Genomic DNA, 21,216 nt, shown 5'->3' with positions numbered 1-21,216 from the left:
ATCCCTTTCCCTTCTTTCCCACATTATTTCCCTCTCCCTTCCCCTCTGGTTACTGTCAGTTTGTTGTCAATTTCAATGTCTCTGGCTATATTTTGCTTGCCCAATTGTTCTGTTAATTAGGTTCCACTTATAGATGAGATCATATGGTATTTGTCTTTCACTTAGCATAATTCACTTAGCATAATACTTTCCAAGAGCTGGTTCTTTGAAAAGATAAACAAGATTGACAAACCTTTAACCAGGCTCATCAAGAAAAAAAAGAAGACACCAAAGAAATACAAAGGGTTGTAAGAAAATATTATAAAAAACTATATGCCAACAAACTGGACAAGCTGGCAAAATGAATAAATTCCTAGAAACATACAATCTTCCAAAACCAAATCAGGAAAAATCAGAGAATCTGAATAGACAGATTACAACTAGTAAAATTCAGGCAGTAAAACAAACAAACAAACAAACAAAAAATAACTCCCAACAAACAAAAGTACTTGACTGGATGGCTTCACAGGTGAATTTTACCAAACATTTCAAGAACACCTCTTCTTATCAAACTATTTCATAAAATTCAAGAGGAGGGAAAGCTCCCAAACTCATTCTATAAGGCCAGTATTTTTTTCTCTTATTTTATTGTTGTTCAGGTACAGTTCTCTACCTTTCCCCCCAACCCCAGCCTAACCCCCGCCCTCCCCACTTCCCTCCCATTCCCCCCCACCCCGTTATTGTCCATATGTCCTTTATAATTGTTCCTACAAACCTTCACCCTTTTCCCCTGAAATAACCTCCCCTCTCCCTTTTGATCACTGTCGGCCTTTTCTCAATTTCAGTGTCTTTGGTTATATTTTGCTTGTTTGTTTGTTTTGTTGATTAGGTTCCTGTTAAAGGTGAGATCATATGGTATTGTTTTTCACTGCCTGGCTTATTTTGCTTAGCATATGAAAAGATGCTCAGTATAGCTAGCTATCAGAGAGATGCAAGTTAAAACCACAATGAGATACCACCTCACACTGGTCAGAATGGCCATCATAACCAAAGCAACAAACAAGTGTTAGAGAGATTGTGGAGAAAAGGGAACCCTAGTGCACTGTTGGTGAGATTGCAGACTGGTGCAGTCACTATGGAAAAGAGTATGGGATTTCCTCAGAAAACAAAAAATGGATCTGCCTTTTGACCCAGCAATTCCACTTTTGGGATTATATCCTAAGAACCCTGAAACACCAATCCAAAAGAACCTATGCACCCCAATGTTCATAGCAGCACAATTTACAAGAGGCCAGTATTGTCTTAATCCCAAAACTAGTTAAAGACACTACAAAGAAAGAAAATACCCCTGGTGGCTATAGGTACTAAATTCCTCAACAAAATGTTAGCAAACCAAGTACAGAAATGCATCAGAAACATCATACACCATGATCAACTGGGATTTATTCTGGGGATGAAATGTTGGTACAACATTTGCAAATAAGGAAATGTGATTCACCACATTAAAAAAATTAAAGATAAAAACCCCATGATCATATCAATAGATGCAGAAAAAGCATTTGATAAAATATAGCACCCATTTATGATAAAAACTCTCAGCAAAGTGGAATTATAGGGAATATACCTATACATAATAAAGTCCATATATGATAAACCCCCTGCCAGCAAAATACTCAACATGAAAAAACTCAAGTTTTTCCCTTAAGATCAGGAACAAGACAGAGATGTCTGCTTTCACCTCTCTTATTCAACATAGTACTGGAAGCCCTAGCCACAGCAATTAGACGAGAAGAAGAAATTAAAAACATCCAAATTGGAAAGGAAGAAGTAAAACTGTCATTATTTGCAGATGACATGATACTGTATTTAGAAACCCCAAAGATTCCACCAAGAAACTGCTAGAATTGGTAAGTGAATTCAGGAAAGTAGCAGTATGCAAAATTAATATCCAGAAATTAATTGCATTTATATATGCCAATAACAAACTAACAGAAAGGAAAGTTAGAAAACAATCCCAGTTACAATTTCTTCAAAAATAATAAAATACCTAGGAGTAAACCTAACTAAGGATATACGACATATTTGAAAAATTATAAGACACTGAAGAAAGAAATTGAAGAAGATACAAATAAGTGGAAGCACATACCATGTTCATGGATAGGAAGAATTAACATCATTAAAATGTCCTTCTACCCAATTCAATCTATTGATTCAATGCAATTCTTATCAAGATTCTAATGACGTATTTCACAGAACTAGAAAAAATATTTCAAAAATTTATATGGGACCAAAAAAGGCTCTGCACAGAAACAACAATCCTGAGAAAGAAGAACAAGGTTGGAGGAATCATGCTGCCTAATATGAAACTGTACTCTAAGGTCATAGTAATAAAAAAAGAAGGGTGCTGGCATAAAAACAGACACATAGATCAATGGAACAGAATAGAGAGCCCAGATATAAACCCATGCCTTTATAGTCAATTAATATTAATAACTGACTATAAAGGCATAATAATTGACTATTATTAATATTAATTGCCTATAAATAGAGGAAGCAAGCACATACAATGGGCTAAATATAGTTTATTCAATAAATGGTGTTGGGATAATTGGACAGATATAAAAAGAAAAATGAAACTAGACCCAACTTCTTACACTGCACATAAGAATAAATTCAAAATGAATCAAAGACTTAAATGTTAGACCTGAAACAATAAAAATTATAGAAAATATAGGCAGCAAAATCTTAGACATTGCTAGTAGCAATATTTTATCTGATATATCTCCCCAAACAAGGGAAACAAAAGAAAAAATAACCAAATGGGTCTAAATCAAAATAAAAAGTTTTTTTCATGGCAAAGGAAGTCATCAACAAAATAAAAAGACAACCCACAGAGTGGGAGAACATATTAACTGATATATTTGATAAGGGATTAATATCAAAAATTTATAAAAAAACTTACAAAACTCAACCCCCAAAAAACAAATGACACAATTAAAAATAGACAAAGGACCTGAACAGACACTTCTTCAAAGAGGAAATACAAATGGCCAATGGACATAATGAAAAGATGCTTGACATCAATAATCATCAGAGAAATGCAAATTAAACACTGAGATATCTCAAACATGTCAGAACGGCTATCATTAATAAATCAACAAACGACAAGTACTGGTGAGGATGAGGAGAAAGGGGAACCCTTTTGCACTGTTGGTGGTAATGCAGATTGGTGCAGCATCTATGAAAAGTAGTATGGAAATACCTGAAAATATTAAAAATAGATCTGCCTTTTGATTTCCACTTCTGGGAATATATCTGAAGGAACCCAAAACACTAATTTGAAAGAATATAAGCACTCCTTTGTGTTGTGTAGTGTTATTTACAATTGCCAAGATATGGAAGCAGCCCAAATGTCCATCAGTAGATGAGTAAATAAAACAACTATGGGACATTTACACAATGGAGTACTACTCAGCCATCAAAGAAGAAAATTTTACCCTTTGCAATGGTATGGATGGACCTGGAGAACACTATGCTAAGTAAAATAATCCAGTCAGAGAAAGACAAATACCATATGATTTCAGTCATATGTGGAATTAAGGAACAAACTGAACTAACAGGGAAAATGCGGACAGACTCAGAGGTGGAGAGCATGGTAACAGGTAATGTGGGGTGAAAGGGTGAAGGGATTGAGCAAAAAGGAAAAAACTTGTAGACATGGACAACAGTGGAGGGAAGTGGGTATAAGAGGACTAAATGGTAATGGAAAAAAATACAATAAAGATTAAATCAAAAAAGGAAAAGTGAGAAATACCTAAGGAACAGATGTGATGATTCACAATGGGACAAGTCTATTCTGAACAACTATATTCAGTGAGAACAGTTCAAGTTGGGGTTTTTGAGATACTGGAAAATTATCGCATTAACCACAGATATAGAAGAATATTTCTTATGCATTGTAAAATGTATTCCTCAAAGCAGAAAAGCTGATGGAAGGCCAGGATCTGAATGGATAAAATATAATCATATACTCAGGCATGTTCCAAGCTGAAAGGCAACTATACCACTTGTCTCACAGAATTAGATAGGAGATATAACCCAGTAAGATCAAGGTAAAAAATATTTTAATTAAATATATATTAATATATATTAAATTAAATGTATAAAATATATAATGTAGCAATCTGAAATATATAAATACATATTCATATTTATATATTAAATAATCAGTTGGAAATTTTAAATATATTTTTTACTATTGAAAAATAAACAGGCAGTGAAAAATATGTTTTCATTGCAAAACCTGACTCTGAAAACAAGGATTCTTTAAATCCTTCTCCAAGAACTTGTCTGTTTAAATGAAATTCAATGATACTATAATCAAATATTTAAAACTGAAAGAAAATGTTCATTAAATGGACATACATTCATGCATATATGTATATATAGTTAAACAGATAACTGGTTAAATATAATTAATATATAATACATATAAATATATAAATGTATTTATAATAAATGTACATACATGTATGAACATGTATATTTAAAACAGGTATTTTCATTGTTTGCAATATTTCATCTTAGAATCAGACTATGCCCAAGAATCTATGCCTCAAGACTTGAGTAAATAGTTAATGAATTCAGTATTAAAACAGGCATTAACAATATTGGCTTGGAAATTTATGACAAACTTATTCCTATAATGATTTACACTGTTTACTTGAAAGAATAAGGATAGGTACACATGCATAGACTCTACAAATTAAAATAAATTAGGTATTGAAATTTGGCTTAAGTTTTTAATCACAAAATTCTCAGTTTTGAACAACTGTGGCTTATGCATTAGACATAAGGCAGCTTTTATACCTGTTTCCTTAAACCAAAACAGCCCATATCAATAACAAAAATCCATATAAGAAAAAATGGAAAATTATGTCCTCTACAAGACCAACAAAAAATTGTCATCATACTGAAGCATGTGTGTATACTAACAATGCAGTTTTTATAGGCAGGTGTTTCTGGTACTAAAGTTTTCACATTAATTGAGGCTCTATTTTTTAATTTTAGCTTAAATGTGTTGCTACTGATCAAACTCATTCAGTAACACCGAGTAATGAACAAGGCCATATACGATGCTTACATGTTCTCTCTAAAATCTTTGAGCTTCACTAAAATAGAAAGGTCTCACATACTAAAAAGAGAACTTTGCATATAATATGCATTGGAGTTAGGGGTTAATTTTTTCTGTTGGACAACTTAATAATATTAACAGGAAGAAATTTCTTCAGTAGTTACACATTCAAAAATATATTTGGCTATACAGCAGATAATTAGCAGGACATTCAAAGTCTTTTGTTAGAGGAAGTCATTGTTAACAAGTCTTTATAAATTAATGCTGTTTCTCCAGGAACTTCAACACTGTATTATTTAAAAAAAAAAAAACAGTCAACTAGTCCTTTTAAGTACGGGAGGTTCCCATTTTATTTGACACTTGCTTCTGAAATCAACACCCTTACTCAACAACCTTAATATCATTTCTGATAATGAGTGAAAAGAGTGATTAGATATATGGGACAATTCAGAAAAAAAATAAGATGCAGAATTAATAGCAAATTGACTTTTCCCAGGTCATCCAATCAACTACTTACAGAGTTAAAAATAGAAGCTAAGTCTCATTCCCCACAGCTAGTGCTAGATCGGAGCCTGACAACTTTGCACTGTGGTTGCCTCAGCATCTCCTCACTGCCATTACCTCCATGGAGATATCTTCCCATGAGATGCAGATTCACTTGAAGGCTTAGTTTAACTAACATGGAGAGATGTAGGAAAACAAGTTCACAAACATTTTGGTAGTGAAATCTGATTGTAAATTGCCCATGACAATTAAAACAATAAAAATTGAAAACATTTATTAACAATTATCATGTTCCAAATATTACACTAGGTTCTCTTTTATGTTATCTTTAATCTTCACAACACTGATTTTCCTGTGATTTTCCTGTTTTAAATGTCAAGAAGGAATTGATAGAGGTTAAGCAATGTTCCTTAAGTCAAAGAACTAGAAAGTTGTACAGGTGGGATTCACACCATATGGGATGTATGACCAAATTCACTTTGTGAAAGACATGATTTGGATATACTGGTAGCCAAAACTGCCAGAAGTAGATAAAAATTAAGGAGATAAAGGGGCCCTGGCTGGTATTGCTTAGTGGATTGAGCTCCAGTTCAATTCCCAGTCAGAGCACATGCCTGGGTTGTGGGCCAGGTCTCCACTAGGGGGCATGCAAGAGGCAGCCACACATTGATGTTTCTCTTCCTTTCTTTCTCTCTCCCTTCCCTTCTCTAAAAACTAACATAAATGGGGTCTTTAAAAAAGAGAGAGAGAGAAAGGGAAAGGGAGGTCTTGTGATCAACATAGTTTGAACTTAATATTTAGAACTTTTTGACTGACCTTGAAAATGATCAAAAGCTGTCTGAGAGCTTTAAGAAAAAAGTAATCAAACTGAGAAACACACACAAAAAAATTTATAGTGAGACATTTTGAGATCAACCCAACTGCTTTGCTTTCGTTACATTGTACTACCATTTTATGTCATTTTACATTTTATTTATTAAGTAGAAATTTAAGTATTTAAGCATTTTTTTCTGAACAGGATAGTGGCTTTTTAATTCCTAAATAATGACCAAGACCCCAACTTCCTCCCCTTACTCAATGGACTGTCTAGTGTGAGATCATTTAAGTGTCCTATTTAATTTTTGTGGTGACATAGTGACTTTGTGCAATTCTGTGATAATGATATAGGTCCACTATCTCAAACCGGCAAGCAGGTAGAAAAAGTTTTAAGTCTTCCAGTCAAGATGAAGGCATAGGTAGTTATGGTCAACCAAAATAAGGATAATAACCAATTTAAAAACAAAAAACAACCAGAACTGCCCCAAAATTGAACTGTATAGAAGTCCAGCAACAAAGGAATTAAAGAAGAAACATTCATCCAGACTGCTAGGAAGGGTGGAGACAGAAAGGTGCAGAAGAGAGGACCCCCAGCAAGGCACTGGCTGGTTGACTGGGTGGTCCCACATTGGCACGCAGATAAGCTGAGATGAACAACTGGGAAGTGAGACAGACCCCGAAACCCAGGGTTCCAGTGTGGAAAAGTAAAGCCTCAAAACCTCTGACTGTAAAAAACCTGTGGGTGTTGTGGTGACAGGAGAACTCCCAGTCTCACGGGAGACTCCATTGGAGGGCCTCATGGGATCCTAGAACATACACAAGCCACCGACCTGGGAATCAGCACCAGAAGGGCATAATACGCCTGTGGGAAGTGAGGGAATTAACTGAAAGCAGGGTGAGAACTGAGAAAGCTTTTGTACCCTCTGTGCCCCTCTTCCACATACAGTGCCATGACTCAACCAAGTGGGTTGCCCTGCTGTGGTGAATACCTAAGGATCTTTCCCATCTAATGTAACAGGTGTGCTGAGACAAACAAATATGGTCCAAAGGAAATAACAGATCAAAACTCCATAAAAAGAGCTAAGTAATGAAGAGATAGCCAACTTATCAGATGCAGAATTCAAAACATTGGTAATCAGGATGCTCACAGAAATTATGGAGTACAGTCACAAAATAAAGGAAGAAGTTAAGGCTATACTAAGTGAAATAAAGAAAAATATATGGGGAACCAACAGTGAAAGGAAGGAAACTGGGATGCAAATCAATAATTTGGAACAAAGGGAAGAAATAAACATTCAACCACAACAGAATGAAGAAACAAGAATTTAAAAAAATGAGGAGAGGCTTGGGAATCTCTGGGACAAGTTTAAATGTTCCAACATCCAAATCATAGGGGTACCAGAAGGAAAAGAGGAAGAACAAGAAATTGAAAACTTATCTGAAAACATAAGGAAGGAAAACTCTAATCTGACGAAGGAACTAGACATGCACATCCAGGAAGCTCAGAGAGTCCTAAAGATGTTGCATCCAAGGATAAACACACCAAGATACATCAAGACTAAAGATAAGGAGAGAATCTTAAAAGCAACAAGAGAAAGGAGAGAGTTACCTATAAAGTAGTTCCCATAAGACCATCAGCTGATTTCTCAAAAGAAACCTTGTAGGCAAGAAGGAGCTAGAAAGAAATATTTGAAGTCATGAAAGGCAAGGACCTACATCTAAGATTCCTCTATCCAGCAAAGCTATCATTTAGAATGGAAGGGCAGATAAAGTGCTTCTCAGGTAAAGTAAAGTTAAAGGAGTTAATCATCACAAAACCCTTATTATATGAAATGTTAAAGGGACTTAAGTAAGAAAAAGAAGATCAAAACTATGAACAGTAAAATGACAACAAACTCACAACTATCAATAATTGGACCTAAAAACAAAAACAAACTAAGCAAACAACTAGAATAGGAACGAATCACAGAAATGGAGATCACATGGAGGTTTATCAGTGGGGAGGGGTGGGGGAGAGAATGGGGGAAAAAGGGAATAAGAGGCATAAATGGTAGGCACAAAATAGAGAGGAGGAGATTAAGAATAGTATAGGAAATGGAGAAGCCAAAGAACTTATACATACTGATGAACATGAACTAAGGGGGTGGGGAATGCTGGAAAGAGGGGGGCATAGGGTGGAGAGGGATGAAGGGGAGAAAAAGTGGGGCAACTATAATAGCATAATCAATAAAATATACTTAAAAATATTTAGAAGAAAAAATTCAGTTGATCAGGATTTTGCTTTCTCTATGATTGTATTCTTTTTTAAAAAATAATTTATTTTTTATTTTATTTTTTCCATTACCATTTATTACCTTTACTTTCCCCCACCTCCACCCCATCCACTTTCCCCCTGCAATCACGCTGTTGTCTCTGTCCATGAGTTTTATTCTTTTCTTTTTAACAATTTTATTTATTTTTAGAGAGAGGTAAAGGGAGGAAACCATCCATGTGTGTTTGCCTCTCTTGTACCACTACTGGGCACCTTGCCTGCAACCCAGGCTTGTGTCATTACTGGGAATTGAATAGATGACCTTTTGGATCACAGGCAGGTACTCAATCCACTGAGCCACACCAGCCAGGGCAATAATTTTTTTTTCTTTTTTGCTGGATCCCGCCATCTGCCCCCCCACCACCAGAGCTGTCATCCTGGTCTCTATTAGCCTGTCTCTATTTTGCTTGTTAGTTCAGTTTGTTCATTAGATTCCACATATGAGTGAAATCATACGGCATTTGTCTTTCTCTGACTGGCTTTTTTGGCTCAGCACAATGCTCTCCAGGTCCATCTATGCTGTCACAAAGGGTAAAAGATGAGTGGGTAAAACAGCTATGGTACATTTACACAATGGAATACTACTCAGCCATAAAATATGATTGTATTCTTTACAATGTGGTTAAAAAGATATGGAGATAAGATAACCACTGATTAATACTCTATGATTAAAATTTGTGTCTTGATTTTGAATAACCTAAGGTTCCAAATCCACTGCAGTTGAAGAAAGGAGAAGAAAGGAGTTTTCCTGTCCGGGGTACATGGACTGTGCTTGGTTGAGTAGCTTGAACTGCTTACTAGCTGTATCTCCAACTTTAATATGTATCACCTCTAATTCCAAGTTTACCAAAACCTCAGCAGCAAGAAAGTATGGACTGGCAGGAAACAGGAGAAAGGGTAGTCCTATCCTTAATTAGTCTTCACCAGACCTATGAAAATAATCACAATGAAGTTGTATAGAATACCAGTTATTTTGTAGTGGAGGGCAGCTTTTAATAACAAATGGTATTGATTCATTTTTTTGTTAAATGTTTTATAAATTCTTATTAAAAAGGCAAGTACAAAACTGATCATTTGTGATACAGAAATATTTATGCTCTTGATATATTACTGTTTTAAAATAACAGCTTACATTAATTGAGTGCTTACCATAGTATATGATACCAATAAGATCTCTAAAAATCTCAACTTGTATAAAACATACCAAGTGCCTTTCTTTGCTGTCCTGCATGTTCTCTAACATAGAGATGATATAGGAAATATAATTTAGATTTCTCTTCTATAAGATCACCCCATGTCTCAACTAACTTTTATCAATGGAGATTCTCAGTAGGTACATATTTATTTATTATAAAACCATTCTGTGCTGATCATATGGTAATTCTAATAAACGTTGATGAGCCACAATAGTTAAGAATGTCAGCCCCATTTCATTTCAGCTTCTTCAACTGCAGGAAAGCACATGTTGGATGATGGTAATTTCCCCAAGAACAATTCACTTTCTTCAGATGAAAGATTAACTTGGATGAACATTTGGTTTGTCACAGTTTATTTTTGAGTGTAATCACTTTTTTAAATAGTACTAATGCAGCCTTTTCAGAATGAATCCTTCTAAAAATGCATTATTCTCCTGTGAATGTACCTTATCATTAAAAACCCATACATATAATTTTACTTTTCTCAACTTTTCACATATTGCCATATATAACAAATATTAAAATCCTTAACTCTTTATGAGCTGTAACATTTGATAGTCCTTAAATCTGAATTTGATTTTGTGTCTGACTGATTATTATTATCCCATTACCCAATGGGATTCAACCACCAATGCAAATTCAACATGATTTCTACAAGTCCTGGCAAGATGATGTGTGTGAATGGAAGGAGGGTATTAACATCTTGATAGTTTTTCACTACATTTCAAAGATCAGAGAACCTGAGCATGAAAGATCATGGAGAGAAGTGTAAGAAATGGCATGAGAGCCATGACTGACTTCCTACATTGACTAAGTCAGATTCTGAGTATACAACAGGAAATATGGGGTAGGTTGTGGTGTTGCTACTATTGCTATGGCCAAAAGAGTGACACTTCTACCTTCAGGTTCAGAGCCACTGCAGTGCACTGTTTAAAATGTGGGCTTCTTCCAGAAATAAACCCAAGTCTTTATGGTCAATTAGTATTTGACAAAAGGGGCAGAAGCATAACATGGAGTAGAAATAGCCTCTTCAACAAATGCAGTTGGGAGATCTAGACAGCTACATGCAAAAGAGTGAAACTCGACCACCAACTTACACCATAAACAAACATAAATTCAAGGTGGATAAAAGGCTTAAATATGAGTTGTGATACCATGAAAGTCCTAGAGGAGACCATAGGCAAGAAAATCTCAGATATTCCATACGTCAATATTTTCACCAATAATCTCTTAGAGCAAGAGACATAACTGAAAGAATAAACAAATGGGACTTCATCAAAATAAAAAGCTTCAGCATGGCTAAAGAAAACTGCTTTAAAATAAAAATAGAAACAACCATATGGGAAAACTAATTTGCAGATGATACCTCAGACAAGGGTCTTATCTCCAAACTATATAAAAAAGTCAATCAACTCCACTCCAGGAAGACAAACAACTTGATGAAAAAATGGGCAAAAGACTTGAACAGACACTTCTCCAAGGAAGGCATACAGAGGGCCCAGAGACACATGAAAAGATGCTCAGCATCACTAGCCATCAGAGAGATGCAAATTAAAACCACAATGAGGTACCACTTCACACCAGTCAGAATGGCCAACATAAACAAATCCACAAACAAATGTTGGAGAGGATGCGGAGAAAAGGGAACCCTAGTGCACTGTTGGTGGGAATGCAGACTGGTGCAGCCACTGTGGAAAACAGCATGGGATTTCCTCCAAAAACTAAAAATGGAACTGTCTTTTGACACAGCAGTTCCACTGTTGGGATTATACTCTAAGAACCCTGAAACACCAATTCAAAAGAACCTATGCACCCCAATGTTCATAGCAGCACAATTCATAATAGCCAAGGGCTGGAAGCAATGTAAGTGCCCATCAGTAAATGAGTGGATCAAAAAACTATGGTACATTTACACAATAGAATACTATGCAGCAGAAAGAAGAAAGGAGCTCCTACCCTTCGAAACAGCATGGGTGGAGCTGGAGAGCATTATGCTAAGTGAAATAAGCCAGGTGGTGAGGGACAAATACCATATGACCTCACCTATAAGTGGATCTTAACAAAACAAACAAACAAGCAAAATATAACCAGAGACAGTGAAATAAAGAACATCTGACAGTAATCAGAGAGGAGGTGGGAGAGGGATAATAGGGGATAATGAGGGGGCCATCAAGGAACAAGTATGAAGGACACATGGACAAAGCCAAAGGGGGTGGGTTCGAGTGTGGGAGGCAGGGATGGGTAGAGTAGAGGGGGTGTGGTGTGGTGCAAATGGAGACAAATGTACTTGAACAACACCACCACCAAAAAAAACCCCCAAAAAACAAAAAAACTCTGTATATAATGGATATAGTCTACCAGCAAGCTATAGGAATAAATTGTAGAATCTGAAAAAATGGAAAAATAATAAATAAAATAAAATAAAATAAAATGTGGGCTTCTCATTGCTTATTCAGACAAAATTCAGAATGCTTATTGTTTTTATGCCTCCTTTTTTAATGAGGGTTTTATCAGCAGCAGTAAAGATAAATGGTAAGAGAAAGAAGAGGCATACCTTAAAGTACTATTATGAGTGTCTGGGGTGTGTTTATGTTCTTGCCACCCATCAGTTTTAGGGAGATGGGTGGGCCTTTTAGCATGTTAATGTTTAATTTGTGTAAAACATGATGCAACCCCCAGCAAGCTTGTTTCTGTTCTGTGGGACAATCTAAATCAAGACAGACTCCCTCTGAGGTGGGTGGTGTAAAGTCTTGCCAATTTTGTTTATACTTCAGATATTCCAATATTCTGTAATTTAGCCTATATAAGACACTTCCATCATTGGGCACACGTTATTATCTTTCAGTATAAATTAAAAAGAATATACTGAAGAGAAACTAAGGGGAAAAAACGGCAAAATAAAAGATTTACCATAATGCAGGTATTACCATAAATTTGAACTAAAAAATAGACCAAATTTCAGTTAGGATACAAATGACCCATTACTGGAGCTTAAAAGCAAAACAAGTAAAAACTAGCTATAGATGCTTCTAGTTTCCCATGTTGTTGCTAGAAATCTCTACTGACATTTGCAATGCACTGTGTAATATTTCTGAAGTGATGCAATGGATGACTGAGAGACTTGAAATCCTTCAGTACTTGTGTGTAGTGTATTTCTTCCAAGAACTAAAAATGAAAAAAAGTGAGAATATTGAGACTGTTTCTTTGCTCAAATCATGTCAAAGAGATTACCTTATATAACACACTGTTATTTTTAAGAAAGTTAGAAATGGTTATACAAAAAACAGAAATACTCCCTGTTGAAAAATTTATGATTCTTAGTCAATAAACATATTCAAATTACAAATATGCATAATCTCTGACCCAACAATACCATTCCGTACCAGTCCAAGAGTTTTTCAAACAAAACTAAAAACACTATATATAAAGACATGTACCTTTATGTCCATTACCTCATAGCTTGAAATTATAATACAAGTTGGAAATTAGTAAATGCTAGTCAATGGGTTTTGGTTGAATAAAATTATGGCACACTCAGTACACATTACTAGGCATTTACTACATGTAATATGGTAGTGTTATATGTTAGATATCATTAATATAATAGACATACAATATGCTGAAAGTGTTTTGCAACTATAAATTACTATAATACAAATATAGTTAAATCTCATTCAGCCTTAAAAAAGAGTGAAATTCTGATATATGTTACAACATGGATGAACCTTGAGGACATTATGCTAAATAAAAGAGGCCAGACATAAAAGGACAAATATTGTATGATTCCACTTATACGAGGCACCTAGAATTGGCAAATTCATGGATGTAGAAAGTAGAATAGAATTTACCAGAGGCTGAGAGGAGGGAAGAATGAGGGGTCATTGTTTATTTGGTATAGATTTTTTATTTGGGTTGATGAGAAAGTTCTGAAAATTGATAATGGTGATGATTGTTCAACTTTGTGAATATGCCACTGAATACCAGTGAAATGTAAAAGTGGCATAATTTTCTGTTATGTATGAGGTCTGTCCAGAAAGTTTGCATCCACATAGTATGAAAGATAAAGACATTTATCAAAGAAGATAAAAGTTACAAGAAACATTGTTCATAGGACAACGATGCCTCAGTCTCCTTCAAAGTAGGCACCTTGGGACCTCACACAGTTCTCCCAATCACCATCAGTTGCCTCGTTTTATTTTCTTGAATCTTATTGATAGTCTGAAATCTCTTCCCTTTCAAAGGTGATTTCAGTTTTGGGAAAAGCCAGGAGTTGCAGGATGCCAAATCTGGGCTGTAGGGGGGCTGAGTCACCTGGATGATTTGATGTTTCATTAAAAACTCTGCAAGGGACGTAATGCATGAGCAGGCACATTGTTATGACGAAGCTGCCAATCACCAGTTGCCCATAGCCGTGTCCTTCTGAATCATCCATATAGTTTCCGTGGAGGAATATTCAAGCTTAATGCAAAATCTTATGCAGATTCATGGCTCTGCTCACTCAGGCATTTTGAATGTGACGGCCACACAGTACGCATGCTCCCTCAACGGTGTCCACTGCCCCCACTGACTAGTACAGTAAAGTTGTCATTGGTCACACATGTGCATTTCATTCCACTCTCCTTGGCTGCCAGGTTACATCAATGTCACGCAAACCATTCTTATATTATCAATGGTTGGACTTTTTGTGGACAGACTTCGTATATTATACCACAATAAAAAATAAAAATCTGCTATCAAAGTACAAATGTGCCTCATATTAGGCATACTATGATGAAGATTTCATAAAACTGCACTCATATTAGGAACTTCTATGTACAGTTATTTCATAGTTTGGGAAATGTAAAGAAAGCAACAGCTTACATTGTCCTTTGGAGTTTTCTGACTCCATCTCTTCATCTCTGCTTTTTCTAGATTGATGTTCTTGCCACACCTCTCTGAACAATAGCCTCAGCAGGAACCAGGCTAACTAGTACTGGTGTCCTCAAGTATGAGCTCAGAATTTTGATGCATTTTTTTAATGCTGGCAGTTGTTTTAGAATCTAGGAGGGATGACCTAACTTATCATTCTTTCCTTAACTTGGCAAAAGCAAATATTACTACAGAAAGTAGTACCAGAAGGAAACAATAACTTTGAGACAGACATACGTCCATCCTAAGAAAACTGAATCTGTTTCCAAGTAGAATATACCACTCAGCTGCTGGCAATGCTTTTCAGCATATTTGGTGGTGTAGTCATTCTAAGTCTGAGAACTGTTTCTGTTCTGTAAAAATGGTTTGGGTATGAAAACCCTAAATAAATCACTTGGAGTGTATAACATTCAGACCTTCTTTTGGGATTCCTTTTCCATGAATTGAGGTGCACTTAGTCACTGTTCTCCCTGCACTTGCTTCCTGGCTCTCACCTGCCTTTGAGTCAGTGCCACTGAAGAACTTTCCTTTTGGTCCTAATGTAGGGAGGATAATAGAACAAGGTCTCATCTCAAGTACCAGAAATATCTGGGCTAATGAAGAACACAGATGTCAAAGTGAGCCCAGAGTGGATGTGCTCAGACCATTTGCTAAGGAAGGCTTTACTGGTTCCTCACATACCTGCAATGTACACAGAATTATATGTATGTGTGTTTGTGTAAGTGCTGGGGGAATGGGAGCACAACCTTTACTGAATCATCAAAGGGGTGTTAAGACCCAAACAGTTAAGAAGCACTGGAAATATTAATCACAAAATAATTTTAAACTTCTCTGATGGCTCTGACATTGTGTTCTCATAATGCTTTTCTGTACTCTGTTACACTCCAAAGAGCAGTATGGTGATAAGGGCAGAATCTCTGACATTTAGATGATGACTCTGAATCTCAGTCATGTACAACGATCATACAGTGGAAGGAAGAAATCAGATCCCATAGATGACAGTCCCTCGCAGAGTGCCTTGAACTAGAGAAGGGTTCATGTATATGGCACCTTCCCCACTTACTCTTTTTCAACAGAGAATGTAAGCATGTTGAAGGCAGGAAAATATCTTCTTTAAAGTTCTCTGTTGTTGTTGGTAAGCTTGCCATGCTTTTTGATGTGCATGGGCCAATTTCCATGTAATGCATGCAAGCTTACAATAACTTTCTTTGAAGGTAACTATCTGAATTACTTTCATATTTTATTATTATATAAGGATTTTAAAAAATGAAGCTGGGACTTGTGCATATATTCAGAGCCTAACTTGACCACTGGACAAAGTGGGTAGGTATGTACCTTGGGAAATAATAACCAAACTGTTCACTAGAATCAAATTGCCAAGTATCTACTATGCATATACACAGCTAGGCACTGTATTATGCGTTGTAGGCAATAAAAAGTTGTCAATCCTGCTCTTCAAGGTTATTCCAGAAGAGAAATCATGTTCACACAAAAAGATGGATCAAGACAGAAAGTACCATACAAATTTAAATGAGGGAGGAAACAGAGAAGGTACGTATGGGGAAGACTTCAGGGAAGAGGTGGTGTGTGATGTGAGCAAGGCTTCAACATGCAGCAGGGGGAGCAAAAGGAACAAATGGAAACTACATGCATGACTTCATGGGGCACAAATTGGAAATAAGGACCACCTAGTTTAGACGGGTTCTGGGGGACTTAACGAGGATTAGTGAAAAACCAAATAAAGACGTATCATGGTGCCTAATATATATGACTAAGTAATAACTTTTAAACACAAATATTTAAAAAGTAACATAAAAGAGAACTTAAAAATATAGACATAGTGAACAGAGTGAAGTGTTATAGGAATCTGGAAATAAAGAGGTTACTTGAAAGATTTCAAAATTGTACTTTTTCTACCCATTTTCAGTAGAGGCACTGGTTGAAAAGAAATGACATTTTTTCTTCAGCCTTATTATTCCTAATTTTATTTTCTTTCCCATTTTTCAAAATCTCAAGATAAGACCGTTTGATTTCACCTTATGGTGGTCATGCAGCACCATAGAATGGCTTTGTTACGGCAGGGAGCTCTGATTCCAACACCTGTACTTTCTAAGTTGCTGATAACACTGACTGTCACCAGGCTGAATATTTTACATGAATGTGAAAGGAGTAGCTTGACTTCAGTTCCATCACGTCAGACCTACAAAAGGGCTTCCATTCATTTAGCATCTAATAGTGCACATCACCCTATTTTCACTTCTCCATTTTGAACATCAGGCAACTAATTTCTCCTTTCCCTAGGAGATGGTTAAAGAAAAGGAAATGAAGTTATAAATCAGTTTCAGTCATGAAACCATTCATAGATTTCTTTTCAGGGTTCTGAAATCAGAAACTTTCATCAGAAATTGTTTAAATATAAAAAGTCCAAGTTCAGTAATTCTTTAAACTTAATTATCTTCCTTAGTTGCACTGAACTAAAAAATTAGATTTTCTAACTTATTTTCTTTCTTCCTGTAAAGGCTTCTCCAAGCCACAACTTCTCCAGTCCATAACTTAGTGGATTCTTACCTGTACTAAGTGGATATTACCTGTAAAATCACCAGGGCTGATGCCAGCTTAGCAAGCACCAGTCCACTCACTAATCTTGACCTATTTCTTGCCAAAGGTCTTGGGAAACAAAGTAATAGACATTTTCATTTTTTAACCATCATTAGAATATTCTCATGCACTACTCTTCACCACAAAGATGCCTCTTAAAATTACAGAAATTTGTATTGTTCTTAAGATCAATAGCACTAATCTGTATGTCATATATCTAGGGCTAATTTTTTCAAAGTGAGTTATTGCATTAATATTTGCTACCACCTAATATTTAGAATAATTATTTATATAGTTAAATATTTTAAGATTAGGAAAGAAATGTGATAGAATAAAGGGTTTTGTTGTTCTTGTTCTTTGTTCCCTGTTAGAGTTGGTGTGCCTGAGTCAAAATTCTAGAATCTTGAAAATTTTAAATTTCAAACCCAAACTACATTCAACACATAACAACAACAAGCCCAAAATGAAATGGGCCTGAGGTGTTCGTGGTCTCAGGGAACAGTTCTGGAGAGGCCACTTGGTGTGGGATTTCCCCACCCCCTCTACTCCCTCTGCCTCATATACTGAAGGTGGAGACAAAGAAACAAACTCAAATCTTTCTAAAATGTATTTTATAAAATGGGAATATGTAATTAGAAAAGCAAAAATAATATATAATAGAAGTAACACGATATTTTAGAACCAGTATCCTTATCTAAAAGCAACACTTAAAATGGAAAGTAAGCAGAGGTAAATTTGTAGCTGTAAACCCTGCCCCTCTTTTTCATTGATCTTCTGTTTTAATTTGCTAAAATGAAATTGCATGGCTGTCGAGTCAGAATGTCTCTCTAATTTCAAGTTTAAAGATAACAAATCTTTTACATAGAATATTGGCACACAGACACCCCACAGTCTAGTTCATTGCAACTGTTCTGTTGGTGAAGTGGCACACTGGAATCCTCATCACAGCCATCTTAACCATTTCACAGCATATTATTTAAATGTGCATCTCTGGGTGGCAATGGGAATAGGCACTTGGGTTCAGCAGCAGGGCTTGTGGGAAACCCTAGGACAAGTGGCCAGCATCCCTCAATGGGGAGGCCAATTTGAGGCTCGAATAACCTGAGCCTTAGACTGCCCAGCTCCCAAGACTTTCTGAGTGCCTGTGGGGAAGCCTCTCTAGAAACTCTTTTGAGGGTTACTGGGGAATTCTAGGACAAACACACTGCTTGTTTTGGCAGGGAGGACTTGCCCAAACCCGGCCCAGTTAGATGTCTCACAACCCAGCTGGCCAAAAAAAGCTTCAAGAATAACTGGATAACATGCACATTTCAGTTCTTACCTATGCCTGTGCACAGGGGGCCAGCAATGTAGGATGGCCTCCTCTCTCATCACACTCCCCAACAGATTCTGCTGTCCTGGAAACCTTTCTGGTAGCTCAGGGACTACAGTGAAGGGAGTTACTGCAAACCATGTTGATAATGGGTAAAAGCAGAATTTCTGATGCCATGCATTTGGGGGAAGGACATGGGTAACAGTATAAAGAGAGAACACCTAAACTGGGGTAGGGCACTGTCCTTTCTGGACAAAATCAGTCACGAAATAGAGGTGGTGAGTAAGAGCTGACAGGAAATGGCCTGTAAATGGGTGCAATTTTCCCCTTCCTGCTCCCCGCAGCCCCCACCAAATCAGTGAGAATGACTGACAGAGACGGTGGTAAATGAAGGAAGAAGTGAAGACAAGTGCTGCTCAATCGAGCTGAACCGCAGGAGGTGAGACAAGTTTTTTCACTGATGTGAGACTTCCTATTGGCTTTGTATTGAAGTAAGCGTGGGACATTGAAATCTGCACAGACCCGTTCTGATATCTGGGAAGGGAGAGGCCAGAGTCAGGGAGAAGGAGAGAAAGAGTTCTAATTGCTTCCCCTGGCTGCTGCCAAGCACCTGCTGCTCCCAGTCCGGAGAAGACCCAAGTGAAGGCTGCAGGCAGAAAGGTGAAAGTAAAACTCCAGCTACTGTACATCTGGAAACCCCTTCCATGTCTAAGGAGTCTGGCACCGACACGGGCAATTATCTTTAAGCATACAGAGGCTGGCGACCCTCTTTGTCTGCCCAGTAGTAGTACCAAGGCTCCTCCAATCTCAGGCACTGGTCTGATTAACATTGCAATTCCAGTTGTTGCTCCTTTTCCCATGAAGAGTGCCGCAGAGACAGTTCCCTGGTCTGTATCTCAAACCCCATTATCAGACCAGCGGAAAGCACGGCGCTGCTTGGCTAAGGCTAATAATAGCAGGGCGGCTTACCTTCTCGGGATCCAGTCAACGCACGTCCCTGGCGCCCGCAGTCAGGCCGCAGAGCCTCCACTGGGGTGTGGACGGTCACCGCAGCCCCCACCCCACCTGGCGGCTGCAGCAGCTGCTCAGCTGCCCAGACCCACCGCATGAAGTCATCCCTGCCCAGGGCGGGATCACCACATTCCGCGCCAGCCGCGGGGGGAGAGAGGGACCTCCCCTGGCCACAGGGAAGGGTGCCTGAGAACTGTGGCCCACAACCGCTACCCCTCTGGGTTTTAGGTTTATTTTCTATTAATGCTTTTCTGGAGGAAGCGTCGCAGGACTGTGACCTGAGAGAAAAGAGTCGGAATGACTTTCTCTGCAAATCTCCTTTCCTCTGAGTGCACCCCTGTAATTCGGGCTGCATGGGCAGATCCATTGCTCTGTGTGGGTTTCCTACCTTGTTCTTATCCCTTAACAGTATTGTTCATTTCGCTGAATTCTGGACTGGGGTTGTCTTTTAAGGTAAGCATTCAAGTAATCCAGAATGTTTTAAATTGGTCAACCACTTCTCTAAACCCCTGTGGCACGCTCCACCCACCCACGACACACTCGGCCAAAGCGCTCTCAATTGTGAGAGCTGGCACCTCTCTCCCACTTGCCTACGTCATGGAAGAGAAACTCCCAAAGCCGCAGAGAAGCGGCGCTGACCAGAGGAAGCGCTCCAGGAAACAGAGAGTGGTAACTCCAGGATTTGTTTCTGTTTAGTGGGGCATTTAGTGGACAGGTGTTTGTTCCTTCTGAATATCCCCTTCTACTCCCCCAACCCCACCACTTGAGCTGGCTGTTCTGCTAACAGCTATAACATTTGGAAACCAAAAAGCGAAATCCACATTAACACATGGCTTTATCTCTTTCTTTCCAAAAGGATTTACTAGAACTGACCTTGGGAACAAGATCAGCATACAAGTACAGAAACCCCCTCCCTCCTTCTTTAAATAGTCACCAGCAATGAACAGGCCTCCATCTGCTCGCGCTCTCTCTCTCTCTCTCTCTCTCTCTCTCTCTCCCTCCTGCCCCATTTTTCTCCCTTTCCTCTGCTGACCAGATCAGCAGTTGAGGGGGTAAGTAGAGAGGGGGGGGAAAGCCAGGGATTTGCTGTCCTTACAGCAGAACCAGTGTGGGTAGAGAGGATCCTACACCCAACAGTTCTGTGTGAGCAGATCCCTCATTCAACTTGCCTTGCTTTTGGAATTGGCCCTCACCAGGTCCAGCCTTACAACGTGCATTGACCAGCAGCTTGAACTGGGTACTCAGTGCTACTAGCCAGGGAAGCATCCTTACTCAATGAGGTATTCCCATCCCTCTGGTGATCAGTCCCCAAACTGGGCAGTACTGTAGCCAACAGGGTTCCAACAAAACTCAGTAATAATTTTTGGCCCTAGAAAGTATGTTTGTTGAAAGTTAGAACAACCTAATTCATCTGCGTGAGCCTCACCTTCATAAAATTAGGCCATTA

General features: G+C 37.8%; 1 protein-coding gene across 3 annotated transcripts in view; it reads right to left on the bottom strand.

The window, feature by feature from the left end:
• Window positions 1-19,889, bottom strand: part of PKIA (cAMP-dependent protein kinase inhibitor alpha) — a 97,350-nt gene extending 77,461 nt beyond the window's left edge. For 2 of the 3 annotated variants that reach the window (XM_053929752.2, XM_045186125.3), the window contains exon 1: window positions 19,728-19,889. The gene's annotated coding sequence lies outside the window, so the exon portion shown is untranslated. The remainder of the gene's footprint in view (window positions 1-19,727) is intronic. The other variant, XM_053929751.2, reaches the window with a different exon arrangement.
• Window positions 19,890-21,216: the final 1,327 nt, after the last annotated feature.

This window comes from Desmodus rotundus, chromosome 8 (genome assembly GCF_022682495.2).
Source record: "Desmodus rotundus isolate HL8 chromosome 8, HLdesRot8A.1, whole genome shotgun sequence".
Lineage (NCBI taxonomy): Eukaryota > Metazoa > Chordata > Mammalia > Chiroptera > Phyllostomidae > Desmodus > Desmodus rotundus.
This window is presented reverse-complemented; position numbering and strand designations above follow the sequence as displayed.